Here is a 19,268-nt window from a genome sequence, read left to right as displayed (position 1 = left end):
GCATCAATTAGACAGATACTCAAAATGAAAAATATGCTTTATTTGTGAATGTCATCAAAGCTTTAATTAGTGGCCATTTTAGGGTCAGCAATTTCATTGGCATATGAAGGAAGACTTATAATTAAGTATTATGCCCAAGTTAACCCTTTGGAACTACTTAGATTTTAGTAAAAAATCTGGGTGACTGACTACAGGTATGAGCCAGTAACTGTTTTCCCCTTCTTCCATCACAGTAGAATTTCTTGCTGAACATAGGTCATCCCAAAATAAAGACTATATTTCTTACCCTCCCCTGCAGATAGATGTAGTCAAGTTAAGTTCTGGGCAAGAAAATACAAGAAATGGTGTATGCAACCTCACAGAAGTGTTCTTATAGGGAAGCCTTTCTTCTAGTTGGAATGTGGCCATAATGGCTTGAACTGGAACAACCATCTTAGTCCATAGATGGCTTGAACTGGACCATGGGTGAATATGGGAACAGAGAACAGAGAAGGAACACAATATTTCCTGGTATTGTGAATAATCACACCAACCCTGGACCATTTATCCAGACTTGTATGAGAAAAATTAATTTCTATTTTTTACCCACTCATTATTTGTCAGGGTCGGGCTCTGAGGGCCCCAGAGCCGCACCGAGGCCTGATCTCTAAGATGGAGCCTGGCAGCTTGCCAGACATAGCTGCACTCATAAACAAGTTTTAGGAAGTAACTCTGGTTGGCTGTTGTACATGAGGCGATCCTGGTATCTGCCTGGAGACTGTTCCTTGATAGGCTGACTTTCCTGGTAGTCTACTCTCTGATAGGCTGATGTTCTCAATATAAGTCTGAGACTTGTGGAATAAAGTCCTTTTGGCTCTTTTGGTTCCTGTGATGAAGAAGAGTGTACGCGTTGTGATTGTCCCCGCGGGCGGTGGGCGATCATAATTATTTTGTATTTTCTGTCCCTCACAACTGATTATAATATTAACTAATTCAGTCTGGATGTCACAGATACACAATTGGCTATGAAATGTTGAATTTCTTGAATGTGGTATATGCATCCAAATTGAGCATTAAGATACATTAACTTGATTTCCTGTGTTTGTTGGTTCTACTATTAGCAGAAGTTCTACTTTATGAAGCCAAAGAAACTATGTTTGTTTTGCATCTATAAAAATCGCATATATTTTCTCATTTGCTCCTTGGAAGATTTGGATATTAAGTCGGTCTTTTTTCCCTCATTGTACATAGATGCTTTTCTTGGGCTATGACCATCTTTTCCAACAAATAAAAATCCTCGGAAGATATTTCAAGCTTTTCAAATTGAAGGTGGGGGTGGGGGTGGATTGTTTATATCTCTGAAGCCACCCAGTAACTCAATCCTCAAATGTTTTCCATTTGAATCAGGCCTCCACTGCCTCATTCTGTCCTTCTTTGTTTTGTTTGTCCTTCTTTGTTTATGATGGTTTGCAACAGGCACAAGAGATCTGAGTTACTCTAAGAAAAACCAAGAATGTTTACCTCCCTTCCTGCTTTCTCTCTTTCCTTCCTTTCTTTTTTTTTTTTTTTTTTTGTTGTTGTTTATTTGTTTTGTTTTTTGTTTTCCCTACAAAGACTTTCAGTGATATACTCTTTTGAAAGACTAAAGATTGGAACTTTGGGGAGGAAGAAGATTCAAACACATCAAACTTTGCAAAATCTTTCAGGGTTCAGGGACCCCAGGGAGACTTGTTAGGAACCTCAGGTTAAGAACCTGTGCTTCTGAGTCTATGGCAGAGTTGGATGCTACCTAGTTTGCAGGCAGCCTCAAGTTCCAGCAGTGAATAATTACCCACCATTTACCATTTGCCCTTTGTGATTTGCCTAATACCTTAAGTCATTACTTGCTGATTTTGTTTAAATTGCCTTACTTTTTAAACTTAAGCTTCAATAATATCCATGAGATCACAGGTGGTCGATTCATATTTTTCCTAATATGTTTTTAAAATACATGGAATTAAAATAAAAGTAGGTGTCCAAGTGCCATTGTTTTAGGTTGGGTTGAGACAAGGATTATTGATCATTTATTTGGGAGGTGTTCCCAGGAAGCACCACTAGGGAACTGGGAGAAAGGAGGGAAGTCAATACTGGCAGCGGTAGTGAGCACCATACTGCTATGGGTACTAGGGCTGCATCCCCCTGGGCATACACTGGGAGAGATTTAGATGGTGCCTTGGAGTTTTATCCACCAACTCCCCTTCTTCATTGTTTGAAGGCGACTTCCATGGGTGTGGGCATCAAATCACTGGCACTTTAGACCTGCTGGGTGGGTAGGCCAAGTCAGCTACTGCAATCTGAGAAACCCTCAGGCAGAGTCACAGAAATTTGCAATAAGAAACCATCAGCATAGAGAGGAACAGCAAATACCCAAGTAGTACCCTCAGGACATGAACTGCATCTGCTACAACTACCTAACCCACTCAAACCCTTCCATTAGATTATGTGCAGCACTTTAGGAAGTTCTATCCAAATGACCTAAAATCAATGTTATTTTGGCATAAGTGGAATTTTGATTAGATGGGATAGGCATCTAGCCATATATAATTTTCAGAATGTCACAAAAGTTCCCCTCCAAAAGTAGGTCTCTTTTTAAAATTCCTTCTCCCCCTCCACTGTTTACTTTCTTCTTAAGGTAAGGTGTTAAAGTGTTTTCAGCTGCAAATGTATCTGAGAAGAATAAAAAGGTGTCATTAACAGCCCATCGTTTAGATGCCATTAGCTTAGCAGATGAGGTAAAGCTGTAATACTCCAGCTAATATTTGTAATCATTTACATCACATTCACCTTCTCCCTGAGCGTGTCAATCCCACAGGGGCAAAAGTCACACCTGCTCTATTCATGCTGCATTTGCATTGTGCCTAGCACACAGAAGAGTGTAGTCAACTTTTATGGGATGGATAGATGAATGCGAAAATAAATAAGGGGAGATGGCAAGTGTTGACAAAAGAAGGAAGAGGAAAAAGGAAAAGGTTGATACTCCTGATTCTTCTCTCAAAATGGCAGGGATTCTAGGTAGAAGGTGAGGTATGTCAAGTAGGAGATGCCAAAAGTCTTGGAGAGTTGTGTGCCACAAAAATCTCTATAAGAATTGTTAGGGAGGTTTGAGCATCTGAACAACCAATCAGACACTGGCAGATAAACTCTAGTGGCATCTCGCAACCGCCGGTCAATCAACCGAGTCCCCAGTCAACCCCTGGGGGACACTAAACCCTCAAGCCTTCCCCCACCAATTCTGGACCATAAAGGCCTCAGCCAGCTGGAACCATGGGTGGATTCCCCAGTCCTCCACCCTGACCTTTCACCCTGGAGGACTGGTGAATCTTGTCCGAGGGCCAAGTCCCAATAAAGCCTTGTTCAGCCGCTTTTAGTTTGACTCCTTTCTGGTCACCTGCATCTGACCTTACAAGAATATTTGCCTATTTCAAGTCAAACACCAAAAAAATTATTTGGGGAATAAAATTTTCTATTTCACTCAGTCTACCTTCACAGGAAAGAACATATCTAAATATCAGAAAGGGATGCTGGAGCAACTCAATAACATCACGAGCATCAAACTGTGATTGTGACTTTGATATCACAATCTTGAGTCATGTCCTATATCTGTGAACACTGGAAAGTTTCTAGATGAGTAAAACATGGGATAAATTATATTTGTCTACTGATTGAGCTTATATATGTAGAGTACTTAATGCAGATCACAATATAGTGGAGGAGATGTTATCCAGATATTCCATTCCTAGATCACTGAATAAGAATCTCCTGGGGTTGGACTGGAAAATCTGAATTGTGAAACCCTCTGTGTGACTCTTCGAGGTCAGTCGACCTGCATCTGGAGATCTTTGCTAATGAGAGTACAAAGATGATATCGTCAAAGGGATGTTTTTTAAACAAGGGGAAGAGATGTCAGGAATATAGAAGGAGACCATTAGAGCAGAGGAAGGGGATCAGGAGAGAGGGAGACAGGGAGGGGAGGGGAAAGTACCGGGGAATGAAATCGACCAAATTATGCTATATCCATGTACAAATATACCACAATTAATCCACTTACATATACAATGATAATGCAGTAATAATAATAATAATAACAATAAATAGAAGGAAGGTCAGTAGAGTAGAACAAGTAGGAGGGAAGAAGGGAGAAAAGGGAAAGGACCTGGGAAGAAGAGTGAGCAAATTATGTGATGGGCATGTACAAGTACGGTATAATGAATCCCACTATAATTGTAATAATAATTATAATAATAATTATAATGGACAAAAAAATAAAAGATGATATTGTCATTTTCACATAGGAATGTGCACTCTCAAGTGGAAGGGTAAGATATAGATGTCAATAACAGAATATAAATTAGATAACAGGTATGATAGCCATTGATTTTCTCCTGGAAAGATTTCATATGGGAAGTGGGATTTAATCTACCCATGGCAGATAAATAGACTTATGACGGGGAAGCCAGAAGTAGAGCTAAGTGGATTTGAGGAAAAAAATTGGTAAATTTGTAAAACTTAGTAAGAAGCTTAATTTTTAACCATAAGATCACAGACAATGGAAGAGACTTTAGAAATTCCTCTTTTGTTCCTTCCTCTGTTCACAAAGAATGCAGGACTCAGAGGGATAAAGAGACTAGTATCAACCCCCACAGCCAAGTTACCATGAGGACATGTGTGAAAATGCATGACTCCAAAGTCCCAAACCAAGGTTTTGCACCCCGCCTCCCTGCATCCTGTTGGTCTGGCCACAGAGCTAGGAATGTGCTTGGCTCATGTCCCTGAGAATGCACTGCCATATGGGGCCAGGTGTCAGAATTGGCCTCCTGGGGGCCAAGCAGACCACAGGGCCATCTGGCAGGCTTTCCACCTCTCAACAAGGCCCTGTTTCACTTTAGCCTGTCACTCACAGAATCTCCAGAGACAACAATGCTGGAGAGGGTGAGAAGAACACACACACACACACACACACACACACACACACACACACACAGTGAAAGAGTAACTTCTAAGACATTGAGATATCCCCCTTGCTCAGACTGGAGTCACATACCAGGAAATTTCTGCCAGATTCTTTGCATATTTGGGCTTGTAACAAACTGCACGTGCTCATCTGCATTCACCAGTGAGAACCTAATGGGCCACCTTATCAGTGGTGCCCGGCCATCCGGACACAGGAGCAGGGGCCCACTAATGAGCATTCTGTGTCCTGGCCAACAAGGGCTATTCCTGGAGATGAAAAAGCAACTTGATCTGATTTGGTTGCTCTGATGTAAGGCCACAGCAGCTGCCCCTCCGTGGATTGTAAAGATGCAGGCAAAACTGGTAATGTAAAATTCGTATGGAGACATAACAGACAAAAAAGTGCACAAATAAATGAATTATAAAGCCAGTCCCCAAATAAGAAACAGAACCTAGGAAAACCAGTATCCTGACTTCTAGCACAATTTATCAGTTTTACCTGTTTGGGGAAATCATATCAATGAAAACATATATGATCTATCTTCAGCATTTAAAATAAAAGAATGATTAACCAGAAATTTCCAACAAAGTTGCAAGGAAGTTTAAAGAAATAAGAGTAGAATTCATACTTAACTGCAGGATTTATTCTAGAGCAGGCAAGGACAACTGTTGGGCTTGAATGTCACTCTCAGGAGGGGCCTCAAATTTAGACCTTTGACATCATCTCCAAATGGTGCTACTATGCATTTAGATATAGATATGCTGACAGAACTGGAAAAATAGGCCCATCATACAATATTAAAGCTAAGATCCATTTCTGGACTACTTTGCCTATCACGAATTAATATTGTAAAGAAATCTTATCATTGTCTGGTGAATTCAAAATTAAGTGACCTTGAATGTTTTGTGTGAAAAGCTATTAATAGTTAAATGCAAACAGTATATATACATATTATATTTTGTTACCCCTTTGTCAGGTTTCTCCACTTTTACTGTATTAAAATCTCAAAAAATTAAAAGTGGCCATGCCTCATCTGATTTCCAAAAGGGGTCTTCATAGTAATAGCCAAGGTAAAACTGTGTGTTGCCAACAGAGACCCTGAAGACTGGAGAATAAAGAGGTGGCAGAAGAGGAAATGCTGTCTTTCTCTTCCCAGCAACTTCCTGCCACAGAGAAGTCACTTTACAGTCCTTTATTCTCGTGACTATTATGAAAATAAATTCCTATAGTACTTGGAAAGATATTTATAAATCTTTTTATTTTTAATTTAGTGCATCATCATACATTCATGTTTGCTTCAATTTCTGCCTATGTTTTATTGTTGTCAAGATATTCAGCCTATTTTAAGTACTCTTTCCTTCTAAAGTATCATTATGTGATACAATCACCTCTGGGGAGGTGCATCTCAGTGCTGCATCCTTTGATCACCTGTGTCAGAGGGAGCCAGAATCTTCTAACACACGTTCCTGGACCCCAACCCAGCTCTCCTGAAGACTCTCTAGAGGTGGTGCCTGTAAGCAAAAATAGCCAACACAGTTTCAGCTCCATAAGGAAAATACAAATAACTAGACGGAAGCAGATCTGGTTTTCTTAATTCCACAGCAAAGCCAATCAATCAGGCACGGGAGGGCTCATTTTCTGGGTACAGAAATGGCCCACAGGTTACAGAAGGAATCTGGGTATATAGGTTACAATGAGGGTGAATTAATTATTGGAGACTGAGGCAAGACATGTTGATTTGGGCAGTCAGGAAAGAGATTGTAAAAAGTCCAAAATTCATTATCACTGGGAAAAGCTCAGAACTGCTTAACCTTCTTTCCTCTGGGACCGACCCATTGTTACCTAGAGCTTTATTATTTGCTTTTCTCCTTCCAGGACTCATCTGCAATGGAAAAGGGTAAAAGTCCAGGGCCCAGCATTTCAGTATTTGCCTTCTTCCTTCAGGACCCATGGGGTTAGGAAGGGATGAATTTTTTTTGCTTTTGGTGGAGATACTGGAGATGAACCCAGAAAGGGATGAAAGATTGCTTTTCACTCCAGGTCCATTGTTACTGGGAAAGGATTTACTGGGAGAGGTTTAATGTTTGCCTGATTTCCCTCCCTCCTCCCAAGCTACACTGTTTTTCCATTTTTCCTGGGGGGGGGGGGGAGGCTATCTTGTAGGAATATTATTTTCCATAACTCTTCATTCCAGACTCTGAATGGGAAGAATGAATTGGGGCAACAGTCAGATCTGGCTGGTTCCTGCTGAGAAGGGGCAAAGTGGGGGGCTTCCTTTCAGAGTTCTGGAATAGAGCATGGAGACCTTGGTGGGGAGGGGTGTTGTGGGGAGGAGGCTTGAGGTCATTTTAATCAAACAAAGTCCTCCTTTTGTAGTTTCAGAAAGTCAAGTTGTGAATGAGGGAGAAGTATGTTTTGGGAGGCAGTTTAAGTTGGGTAGGTTACCTCATTAAGAAAGTGCTTCTGTACAAAATTAAGAATAGGGAGAAGAAGGTTATTATAAGAAATGTGAGGATTAATTAATTTTTTAGTGCTAGGAAAATAATTTTCCAGTGTCAAAACAGGATATGTCCTTCTAAAATGCCAGGAATATACACCTAAAGTAAATAGCAGGTAAGACAGTTGGGACCTTATCTTCCTTACTCAAGGCCATTGTGCCCTACAGTGTGCACACCATGATTTCAGGAGTCCAAGTCCTCTGATGCATAGCAAGCATGAATAACTTTGGAACCATAATTTCCTAATGTTTTAACCATCTCCATTCTACTTGACAAACTACACAAAATAAGTACAGAAATAAATTGAACAGTATCATTATAGCTAGCAATACAGTTTCATGTGTAGAAAAGTATTTAAAAGGGTCAAGAGAAGAAATTCCTTCAGGTAAACTGTCTCAAACTTCTTCATTATTAAGAATAGGTGTTTTTGCATTGACCATTCCTTGAAAGCAGTATCTAGAAACTGCTTCTGGGAAGCCTTGGTGCCCTTCTCTAACTGTTTAAGTTTTTTATGGGTATCAGGTGCAGACCCACTGATAAATTGGACAGGGAGAAAGACAGTATCAGCAGGAGTATGAAGGTCTAGGGTGATATAGTTGGGAATTGAGTAAAGGGAAAAAAAGCCTAGAGGTAGGGAACTCAGACAACTTGCCATTCTGTGATAAGTAATTTTTTTTTTTTTTTTTTTTTTTTTTTTTGGAGAATTTCTTGATCAAAGGTCCCATACTTGGGCCATTGGTGCAGATTATCTAATTTGTATTGTGGTCAAATTTGAGTGCTGAACTTAATGAAGTGTTTGATTTTGAGGTCAGTTTTGAAGTAAAGGGTCGTAAAATTAATGAGGCAACCCAAAGGGGAGTCCCATGGAATTGACTGATTCCCATGTTGGGGAGGCATGACTGAGGTGTCAGCTTGAGACCACAGTTCCTCTGAACTCTTTCTGACACCAGACTGGACAGTCCCACCAGAAAATGGGAGAATGACTTCACCCCAATTTCAATGGTGGGGGGACCCCCAGGATCCTGGCAAGTCAAAAGGTGAGGTCTCAGAACAGGGTACCTATCTGCTGGAGACCAGACAGGGTCTTATTGAGTGGAGATTCAAGGCTGGTGTTGGATGCAGAAACAAAATGGCAAAGAAGTCTCTGATTCAGAGGTCTGCAGGGTATAGGGGGAGGGAGGCATTGAGGAGTAAATGGCAAGGGTGTGGGAACAGGGTCAGAAAGAGGACGCCTTCAGCACCAACAAAGGATTCAATATAAACCCTTTCTCTGTCCATGTAGCATAAGGCCAGGAAAACCTAGCCCAGGGTTGGGGTCAGTTATGGGTCAAGTACCAGCAGCCTTTCAGGCAAAGTGTACTCAGTGGGTGTGGAGGGTCTCTTTCTGTAGGGTGGAGAGGGAGGTGAGGGTCAATCTGTGGATTCACCTGTAGCTGCATGAACTGTGGCTGGGGTTTCCCCGACCTCAGAGATCCTTGGGGGTGCTGGACACTCAATGATCACTTCCCAGGTCTCATCAGCCCTTTAAACTTGACTGTAGGGACGAATTGTTAGGATGGGGAGGGAGAGCATCTTCTCACTACCATTCCCAAGTTTCAGCACCAATATGTAAGCAAAAATAACCAACATGGTTTCCACACCATAATGAAAATACAAATAACCAGGACGGAAGCGGACCTCAAATGGTCGGCAAGCTTTTCTTTATTCTGCAGCAGAGTGCCCAGAAATACACACCATGAGTTCAAAAGCTGCAGTTTCTGCATCACCCTATGGTTCTCCTTTAAAGGAACTGACTAGATTTCTGCTTTTTAAAAAATATTAATTTCCATATTTCAGTAGTGTTTTAGTTAATTTTCTGTTGCTATAACATAATAGCTGAGACTGGGAAATTTATAAAGGAAAGAGATTTACTTTGGCATGATTCTGGAGACAGGGAAGTCCAAGAACTTGGGGGCAGTTTCTGCTTGGCTTCTGGTGAGGGCTTCCTGGTACAGCAATTCGTAGCAGAAAGCAGAAGAGCAAGCAGGAATGTGCAGAAAAGGCAAAGCACAAAGGAAGCTCACTTTATAACTACTCACTCTCAGGGCAAATAATCCATTTCCTAGAAATCAAAAACTAACTCAGTCCCATAAGATAGATTTATCCATTCATGAGAGCTCCACTCCTGTGACTCAACTGCCTCACTCTAGGCCCCACCTCTCAAAGTTGATGCCTTAAGAATTAAGATTCCAACACATGAGTTTCTGGGGGACACAGTCAAATCACAAAAAATGGCATACATCTCCAGTCTGCATAAGGATCCATTGTAGTTTGGAAGACACACACTGGAGCATTGACTAAGAGAAGCAACCAAGTGTGAAGGTTAAAAAACTGATCCAGCTCAGAGCCTTCCTAGCAGCACATCCTTAAACTCAACCTAAGCCTTATTTGCTCCCTTATAACATAGGAAAACTAACACTAACTCATACAGTCATTATGAGAATAAAATTCGTAATGCCTATTAAGCACTTAGAATGTGTCTGACACATAAATGTAAATAGTCAATAAGAATGCACCATGATACTGCAGAAAAAATAATTTGACCATAGTTAACAGGAACCTGACCAAGTTATTTTCCTGGGTTCAGGTCTTAGATATACATTGTTAAATTGACCCATATGATGGTCATATTTTTGATGCTATTTTTTTTTTTTTTTTTGCGGTGCTGGGGATCAAACCCAGGGCCTTGTGCTTGCAAGGCAAGCACTCTACCAACTGAGCTATCTCCCCAGCCCTTTGATGCTATTTTAAATGTCATTTTCTGGTTATTCATTGCTAGTGAATAACTACAACCATTTTTTTTATGCATTAACTTTGTATCCTGCGATCTTGCCAAATTCATATATTAAGTCTAGATAAGTTTTGGAAAATTTAGGATTTTCTAATTTAACTTTATCAGGCTTCTACAAACACAATTTTACTTCTTTCTTCCCAATATGTAAACCTCATATTCCTTTTTCTTGACATATTACATTGACCAAGATCTCTGTTACCATGTCAAAGAGAAATGGCAAAGGCCAATATCCTTACTCTGGTTCCATTCTCAAAGGGAAAGTGCTGGGCTGGGGATATAGCTCAGTTGGTAGAGTGCTTGCCTTGCAAGCACAAGGCCCTGGGTTCAATCCCTAGCACTGCAAAAAAAAAAAAAAAAAAAAAATGGGAAAAGGCTTTTTGTATATACAGGTTATCAGGATGAGGAAATTCTTTTGAATTCTTCATTTCTTGAAAGTTTATCTTTTGAATGAATGTTCAGTATTGTCAAATGCTTTTCCTGCCTTGTGATACATTATTTTTATTTTTTAGACTGTTAATATGACATATTACATTGTTTTGTTTACAAAAATTAAACCAACCTTGTACTCCTAGGATAAAATCAGTTTCTCAGAAGGAATTATCATTTTTTATATTGCTGGATTAGCCTTGCCAATATTTTTAAGGACTTTTTTGCATTTGCATTCATGCAGGGGAAAATGTGGATTTATTTCCAATGTTTTGCAGCAGGTATCTCTGTAGCCCTAAGGCATCACAAGATAGAGCACAAATTGCCCAAGATGCAAATTGCATTTTCCAGCAGGCCTAGGCCATTGTCAATATTGTCACTTAATGACAGTAAGCAATGCACAGTATTTTACGTACAAATGTCTCATTATTATAATGGCACAATAAATAGACATCTATTTGGTGATTTTGCCAATAAATATTCATTTCTTATGAATACTTAAGTTTTCTCTGTCTCATTTCCAGGGGCTAACTAGCTTGTCATGTTTTATGTCTTGACCAAAAGAATTATTTTTATATTTAAAAAATAAATGTGCATTGTGCTTTATTCCCTGCTGTAAATAGATAAAGTAATAGAAATACGAATAGCCAACAAAGTTTATTTTTTAAAAAATGTTTTGTAAGAACATAATTGAACAATAGTCAAGATAACACTATGCAGCTTAGAAAGCAGTTTTATGTTCATTCTTATTTGACTCTTTTTATAATCTATTTTCAGCATTATTATCTTATTTTTCAGGTGAAAAAACTAAGACTCAGGAAATTTTCACATTTCTGAAGGAATTCTTAGTAAGAATCTGGATTTTGAAATTGAAAATCATTTTTATATACATAGACAGACATAATTAACAACTTCATAACATTTCCAAATGCAAATTGCATTTTCCAGCAGGCCTAGGCCATTGTCAATATTGTCACTTAATGACAGTAAGCAATGCACAGTATTTTACGTACAGTATTTTACGTACAGTATTTTAATTCCAAAGGTTAAGTACTAGTTTAAATCACATTTTTTATGACTTGAAAACAAATGTTTTCATATTTTTAAGAAATACATGGGGGGGTGGGAGGGTTAGTGTTAGGTTTAGGGTTAGGGTTAGGGAGGGGGCAAGAATGGAGGAAGGAATGACTATATAGAAGGAAAAGAGGGGTGGGAGAGGTGGGGGGGAAGGGAAAAAATAACAGAATGAATCAAACAACATTACCCTATGTAAATTTATGATTACACAAATGGTATGTTTTTACTCCATGTACAAACAGAGAAACAACATGTATCCCATTTGTTTACAATAAAAAAATAGTAAATGGTAAAAAAAAAAAAAAAAAAAAAAAATACATTTGCTATACTTTATTTCCTGCTATAAGATGATGACATGTTAAAATATACTTAAGAAAATACAAATACATTAGTCCACTGGTATCCATGGGGAATTTGTTCTACGATCCTCCCACCCAAAATATCAAAATGCTCAATCTCTTATATAAAATGGCATAGCATTTGCATACATCCTAGGCACATCCTCCCATATAATTTAAAGCATCTTCAGATTATCTATCTATAATACCTAATACAATGTAAATAGTATGTAAATAGTTGTTATATAATATTGTTTGGGTAATAACAACAAGAAAAATCTGTACATGTTCAATATGGAGACAATTTTTTTACAAATTTTTTTAAATCTATACTTACTTGAATCTGCAGATGCAGAACCCATGGATACAGAGGAACAACCATACAAAACATTTCCTGGTCCATGAATTGTTAGAAAAAGGCAAAAGAAATTAGTTAAAGCAAACACAAGACAATCGGCAATACTCAAATACTTATGAGTATTGTAATTATTCTTCCTCAATATGATCTTTAAGGTTTATCTCCACATAAACTCTTCTTTCAGGTCTTAAATTATAGGTTCCTGATTCTTTCAGCCACTTGCCTCCAGAGTAAATAGTTGCCTCCTCCTTCTTTAAAGTCTTTGTGGAAACTCCACTCAGTCAACAGCTGAGTAGTCCCCCTTCTTCATTTGGAGCCCAACCACAGGCTGCCAAGGCCCCTGGGGTAGGGAGATCCACCTGTCATCATTCCCAGACACCACTCTAGAAAGTCTCCAGGGTCAAGTGCATCAGAGTCACCTGGAAAACCTGTTAAAACACAGCTTGAGGTGGAGGGGCGGGGATCAGAGAGAAACTGGATAATAGGTACCAGAATACAATAAATGGGAGGTATGAGTTCTAGTGTTCTACAGAACAGTAGGGTGAATATAATTCAGAGCAGTTTATTACGTATTTCAAAATAGAAGGGAGAATTTGGAAAGTTTCCAACACAAAGGAATGATAATAGTTTGAGGTGATGGAAATGCAAATTACCCTGACGTGATCAATGTATACACATTGTGTACATGTCTTAAAATATCACACTGTACCTCACAAATAAGTATATGCCAATTTAAAAAGACACACACAACTTTCTCACTCCCAGAGTTTCTGATTCAGGAGGTGTGGAGTAGGACCTTATATTTGTTAGTGTTCTCTGGAAGAACAGAACCAACAGTGTGTGTGTGTTATATATATATATGTGTGTGTATGTATATGTATGTGTATACACATATATATCAATGATCATATATATATTTACATATATATGATTTATTAGATTGGCTTACACAATCAGAAGTTGGATAGTCCCACAATGACCAACGACAGCCCACAGCCTAGAGAGCTGGAGGAACCAGTACCTGCTCAGTCCAAGAAGCTGGAGCCTCAGAATGAGAGGAATAAATGATGTCACCGCAGTCTGGGAGCAAAGGCCTAGAAACTCCCTGGAGAGTCACTGGTCAGAGAGTCTAGTGCCTTTAATGGGTGAAGGAGTTACAGTCTGGTGTCCTCAGGCAATTGCATCAGCAAAGACTTCACTAAAGAAGAATGGCGATTGCATCTGCTGCTGCTTCCTTGTTCTTCCAACTTTTTGTTGCATCCAAGCCTCCAACCTATCGGACTGTGCTGCCCACACTTAGGGTAGGTTTCCAATTCAGTTTGCTGTCCACATGCCAATCATTCCTAGAAACTTTCTCATTGAGACCCAGAAGCCTCTTAATCTTAAACACCTCTTAACCCAATCAAGTTAACAATTCAAATTAACCATCACTGACCTGAAAATCATTTTTTTTTTTTTTTACAAGTTCCAGGTGACCCTAATGCAGTCTATTGCTCCATACTGGTCACACTTTGAGAACCTCTCAACTCCAGGAATTTTGATTTTCCAGCTTCCTTATTTTTCCCCAGAAGAATGGAAAGATGTTAGGTTCAAAATTAGTACTTGAGAAGCTTGGTTCTTAGCTTGATATAGCAAATAGCTAAAGAATTACAAGTTTACAACAAAACTTGGTCTCTATACATTTTATATCACTTTTATTGGAATATTTTTAATGTGATAAGGTCTTTTTAGAAGAATATCGTAGGAATATATTTTTTGTTTTTTGTGTTTGTTTGCCAGCTAAAAATTCATACATACATATATGTGTGTGTGCGCGCATGTGTGTGTGTGCGCGCATGTGTGTGTGTGTGTGTGTGTGTCTGTGTGTGTGTGTGTGTCTCAGCAGTGGGTAGAATTGTAAATAATGCATTTTTCTTTTCTTTTGGCTTGTCAGCTTTTCCAGTCTTCAGTTGTTACCACAAATATAGTTTACCTCTGTCATACAAAAATGTAACTGGTAAAAATCAAATGAGTAAGCTGGGCATGGTGGTTCATGCCTGTAATCCTAGCAACTCAAGAGGTTGAGGCCAGCCTCAGCAATTTAGTGAAACCCAAAATAAAAAATTAAAAGAATTTTCAAAATAAAATAAGAGTTAAAAATAAAAATAAAAATAAAAAATTAAAAGAATTGGGACTGAGGCTCAGTGATACAGCACCCTCAGGTTCAATCTTCAATACCCACACCCAAAAAAATTCAAATGAATAAATGGTTTTGTCAGGTACTTAATGAAGGCACGGGGTCTAACCAAAAAATTTTCTAGCTTCTCTAAAATCTAAAACATTTAAGAATTTAATTATTTTTAACAAGACTTAAGTCCCACCCTCTTCTGCCTAACTCTTCACCTTATAGTTTACCTTGGAACCTGACAGCAAATCAACAAGTAGGATGGTAAGTTCGTGTCTGTGGCCTGACTGATGTGGCCTTCCCAGCTGACAGCTTCCCCAACCATCTTGCTTGGCAGTGATGCTCCTGCTACCCTTGTCTCCCAGATCTTCTAGAGCTCCAAGTGGTGGATGCCAACTTCTTTGTACCATTTGTTCTTTTTAGTTGTACGTGACAGTAGTCTACTTTGATATATTTATACAAACATGGAGTATATCTTCTTCTAAGGAAGATTCCAGTCTTGCAGTTGTACATGATGGTGGGATTCACTGTGGTGTATTCATATATGTACCTTGGAAAGTTATGTCAGATTCATTCTACTGTCTTTCCTATTCCCTTCTCCCTCCCTTCGTCTAATCCACTGAACTTCTGTTCTTCCCCTGCACACCCCACTGTTGTACGTAAGTATCCATGTATCAGAGAGAACATTCAACCTTTGTTTTTTAGGGATTGGCTTATTTCATTTAGCATAATGGTCCCCAGATCCATCCATTTACTGGGAAATATCATAAAGTCATTCTTTATAGCTAAGTAATACACCTTTGTGAATATGTACCATATTTTCTTTATCCATTCATCTGTGGAAGGGCACCTAAGTTGGTTCCATGGCTTAGCTATTGTGAATCATGCTGCTATAAACATTGATATGGCTACTGTAGTATGCTGATTTTAATTCCTTTGGATATATACCAGGGAGTGGGATAACTGCATTGACCCACTTCCATTCACAATCTCAAAGAAAAATTTATCCCACCAATTCATACATTTTATACATACTAGGTCACTGGAAAAAAAAATAACCAAGATAATCTCAGCTTGTCAATGGGGGAAAAAGCTAACTTTTGTCCATGTAAACTTAACACATATTGTGGTATTAGTTTATAGCATGAAAAGAGTAAAAGCTGATTTTTGTCATCTTCCACTTCCTTGTCAATATAAAATCATACTGATCTTTCTTTATCACACCTGAAAATTTTAACAGCCTTCTTTTTCTTTGTCTTCATCTTTTAGATGGCAAGATGCAATATCCAGTTGAAAATTAAGGAAAGGTCTTGGTATCTCAAATATTTTTTCTTCCTGACCAATTCATTTTAAAAATCCAAATGTCAAGTGTGATTCTTCTCTGGCTTGAATAAATATGTAGAACTGAACTGCAGAACAGTGGAAAAGCTACCTTCTCTTGATTATTGTTAATTCACTGCCAAATTAAAATGCATGCAGTCTCTTCCTCCTACCCCACAAATTGTGCCTGAAACAAAATAATAATTCTGCTTTGTTGAACAAAAACATCATCCAACTCAAGACAAGGTTTTTCTTAATGACCTAAAATATGTGTTTTCTCTAAAAGAGGGAGAAATTTAAAAAGCAGTGACAACACAGTGTTTTTCCAGAAGATGGTAATTAGAAATGAATTAGAGCTTCCGACAGAGTGAAAACAAGAAGGCTCCTGTTTACATCTTACACTAACTACAGCCCGGGCTTATGAACCTTCATTATCCAAGAGCCGTCTCTCAACTATATCCTACAAATAGCTGAGATTTGTAGCTTTAGCTCAACTGGGATTTGAGATATGTGAGTGGGCTGTTTTATGTTGTTGCTGCTGTTTTTAATCTTAAGAGGAACTTTTTCATTATTTCTAAACCAACTACAGCATCAACATACACATATTTGATAGCTGGTAGCATTTACTCTGGGCATTACAGTTAATCATTCAACCAAATGGGAAAAGCAATTTACAGAAACAAACATGTATATGAAAAGTCTGAAACAATAAGAAGGGCATAACCCTCTGGAAAGTCTTCTGCCATCACTTATATCTGAGGGTTTTGGTTCCTCTCCCTCCAAGACCCATAAATGCTTTTGTAGCCATTGGTCCAGACAATCTTAACCACCAAACCCCAATGAACAGCATGAAAACTGATGGGGACAATTAAAAGGTTAAAAGATGTTAAACTCCAATTTGGTCAATCTGGTAGAAAAAAGGAAAAAGTTAACCCCCACATGTTCCAACATTGAAATTCTAGTAGTAGCAGGAAAATAGAAATCCACATGTAAAAGAAAGATGAAATTAAAATCAACTAAATGAAAAACTAAGGCACATAGCTGAGAAGTAGTTTTCAGAAAGAACAATTGAATTGAAGAGAATGACAGTCAAAGAATCTTGGGGAAGGGCCAGAAGTGTATAGCAAGATAGAGAAATCAAGGAGGGAGAAGGGAACACGAGCTAGACCAGCAAGGAAATTGAGGGACATCCGTTGGAAGGGTGTTGTGTTCACCAAATGTCCCCAGAGGAACTCATAATTATCATCACCCTACTTTATTGCTTCCTCAGATGTCAACTCATTGTTAGTTTATTAAGCTCGATGCTCACTTTTATATTTTTTCTAAGATGTAATACATTATAGAAAGCTTTCTTTCAACCATTAGTTTGGAATAATTGTAAGTATTTAACCATCTAGAAAATTCACTTTTCCATGATCCAATTCATCTTGAAATCTGCTACGGTTTGGATGCTGAGTGTCCCACAGAGGTCCCTATATTAGAGGCTTAGTTCCCAGTGTGGCACTTTTGGGAGATGATGTAACTTTTCAGAGGTGAGGCACAGGGGAAAAGGCCTATCAGACCCTGGTATCTTCCCCTATCTTTCACTTTCCAGCCACTCATACCTGCCATGTGCCTGCCATGATATGCTGTCCCCGTCCCCACACCAGACACCTAAAAGCAATGGGTACAGCGGCTCATAGACCAGAACTTCCCAAACTGTGAGCCAAAATAAACCTTTTCTTTTAATAAGTCGATAATTTCTGGTATTTGTGAAAGAAAGCTGACTAACACAGTAACCAATCTTATATTCCACCTTTTACAATAGAAGTTCTCTTAACACAGCTTCAAGCCTGTGAATAAAAAAAAATCCTAACCAGTACCCACACAAAGAATCTGTTCCAAGCAGCTGAGTTTTATGTTTACCAAGAGTCAGTTGTTATGATTTATTTATGTCAACACTATTACAAAAATAGGTAAACAAATGAAAAATGGTTGCAAAAGAAAGAGTTCTCATGTGAACAAAATCAAATGCTTTGAAAAAATTAGGCAAATTGTTATTCAAAAATTGCTGTTGGATTTTAAATATGAGAAAAGGAATTCACAAGAATCCAGAAAGATTCTGCCTTCAGTCTGTTTTCTCTGTGCTTTAAACACTCACTCTATTTTAAGGAAACAAAACCAGGAAATTACAGAAAAGACAAGGGAATTTCCAGTTCACAGTTTCAAGTTCAAAGCAAAGGTGTTGTTCTCACATCAAAAAACTGGTAAACTGTCATTCATGTATACATTTTAAGCCAAAGTATTCAAAGCATGTATGTGTCATTCTATGACCATCAAACTGAATGACCTTTTTCAGTCATTGGTCCACATGGCTCAGGAAAAAAGAGCTCCCACTATAATTATTTAAAAACTCTGGGAATAAGTGCCTCCACCCCAATTTTTAATCTACAACACACGCAATGACCTTGGTAAAGTTCATCATCTTTCATGCATAGAAAGTGTAAGCTGGGGGCAGGCTAGCAGCCAAATAAAAATCCACCAGAAAGCAGCTGAAGCAAGCTTTATTGGAATTTGGCTCTGGGTGGAAATTCCCAGCACCCCTCTGGGGTACAGGTCAAGGTAGGGAGCCGGAGAAAATCTCGCGTGGCCCTGGCTGCCCAGGGTCTTTATAGGCCAGAATGGGCAGGGGTCCTCCTGAGTGACAGGTGGAGATAAGGGTCAGTGGAGTTTTCCTGCCTGTGTGATTGGTCACCGTGTGGCCGCGCTGCCCTTTGCCTCAGTTGCTCCACTCTTCCTCATATAGTCGCCCAAATTCCAACCTAACAGAGAGTGTTACCCCTCTGACTATTAATTGAGGAAAGTTTCTGTCCTGGTGATAAAACATTTTCTTTGGTTTGTTGACAGTTCTGAAAGCACAGCTTCTTTTCTATGTTTTGCACAAGTGAGTTCCCATGTTAGCAATGGCCTTCTGCTCCTTTGTCATTGAAGTCTGCTTATCTTGAGACTCTCAGGGTGGAGGTAGTGACTTTCTTTTAGCTCTTGTGACTTCTCTTGAGATGTATGAGTTAGAAGAACAGAGACATGCTTGCCCCACAGCTGCCCTATCTCCAATTAATCTCCCTCCCAAACAGGGACTTGCCATCACTTTGAATTTGGAAAAGGACACCCTTTGCTTGGCTTGGTTTCTAAACTAAACTTATAAGACCCAGTGCAAATACTCTGAGCTAATTACATTTTTAGTTTCATCCCATTTAGGTGTGGAAAGATTTGAAATGGTTCTTTTCCTGCCATGATATTCTCCCC

The sequence above is a fragment of the Sciurus carolinensis genome, chromosome 14 (genome assembly GCF_902686445.1).
Source record: "Sciurus carolinensis chromosome 14, mSciCar1.2, whole genome shotgun sequence".
Lineage (NCBI taxonomy): Eukaryota > Metazoa > Chordata > Mammalia > Rodentia > Sciuridae > Sciurus > Sciurus carolinensis.
The sequence above is the reverse complement of the archived record's forward strand: the minus strand, read 5'-3'. Positions refer to the sequence as shown.